Below are 1611 nucleotides of genomic sequence, written 5' to 3' on the forward strand. Positions count from 1 at the left end.
AGTGACGGGCATGCCGCTCAGATCAGCAGGAGGGAGCTTCAGATGCAGGGATTCCAGGCTTCCTCACCAGTACCTGGCTCTCCAGTGACCTACTTAGCAGAAGTCTTTCCCATTCTCTCTGAACTGTGATGAAAGTGGGCTCCATACAAGCTGACAGGCACAGCCTGTGAGATTAAACCCCAAGCCAACCTTGATGTTAAAACCCTGAAACAGAGAGCTAAATTTACACAGGAGGATCTGAGTGTCCAGAGGAATCCCAGACATCCTGCTCAGCAGGACACGTTTGATCTGAAGACAGAGCAAGTGAAATAACATCCTCATAGTTTAACTGAGATAGAATGCTTACAACAGGATGGGAAAACTTTTGGAGTGTGCTCTCTGTCTCTCATCTGAGTCTCTGAAAACATACATTTATTAAAATCTGAGCTGTTTGGGCCAGTCCTGTGCTTGTCAGCTCTAACCATGAGTCATTTTATGTCTACTTTCCTCTGTATAACTATGTTTTCTGAGCATGAATAGCATGTTTGTGTGTTAGAAGTGATATTTGTAGCAGTTAGTTACCTGATTGCACAGTAGCCTTCTTTAAAAATTAAATTAATTTATTTATTTAATCATTTTATATCCCACTCACTGTCCCCTTCTGGTCACACCCTCCCACAATCCTTCCTTCTTTCCCCTTCCCTCCTCCTTTTCTCCTCTGAGTGGTGGAGGCCCCTGCTGGGTACCCCCCCCCCCCAGCACTTCAAGTATTCCAGGCACTTTCTCTCCCACTGAGGACAGACAGAGGCAGCACAGCTACTAGAACATTTCCCACATACGCACAACAGCTTTTGGGATAACCTCTGCTCCAGTTGTCAGGACCCACGTGAGGACCAAGCTGCACACCTGCTACATATGAAGGCCATGTATGTTCTTTGGTTGGTGGTTCTGTCTCTGAGAGCCCCAAGGTCCCCGGCTATTTGACTCTGTTGGTCTTCCTGTGGGGTTCCTGTCCCTTTCTTGATCACCCACTGCTCCCACGAGGACAAGTTCACAGACTTGTCATCACAGGTCCTTGTGATGACTGAGACACACACTGTACAGTGAGGGGCCTGCTCAGGCCCTTGAGCTGCTGTGAGGTAGAGCACTGAACATCTTCCTCAGTCATGGCTGCATTCGTTTCCAGGTGTGGTACTTGAGACACGTTGCTTAGTCTGAAGTATTTTACCTCTGCCTTTTTTTTTTTTTTTTAATTTCCTGTGATATTCAGGATTGGCTCCAAGATTTGTGTCCACCAGGCAAGTGTTGTATCCCTGAGCTATATCCCCAGCACTATTTTGTACTATTTTTTTTAAATCACTTTCTGATCCCCATTACCTATGTCTATGATGGATTTGCAGAAATACTTTTTTTTTAATTGGATATTTTCTTTATTTACGTTTCAAATGTTATCCTCCCATTAATGAATGACAAGGCCATCCTCTGCTACATATGCAGCTGGAGCCATGTGTAATCCTTTGTTGATGGGCTAGTCTCTGGAAGCTATGGGGGGGGGTCTTATTGTTCTTCCTGTGGGGTTGCAAACCTCTTCAGCTGCTTCAGTTCTTTCTCTAACTCCTCCATTGGGGACCC

Source organism: Mus pahari, chromosome 10 (assembly GCF_900095145.1).
Source record: "Mus pahari chromosome 10, PAHARI_EIJ_v1.1, whole genome shotgun sequence".
Taxonomy (NCBI): Eukaryota; Metazoa; Chordata; class Mammalia; order Rodentia; family Muridae; genus Mus; species Mus pahari.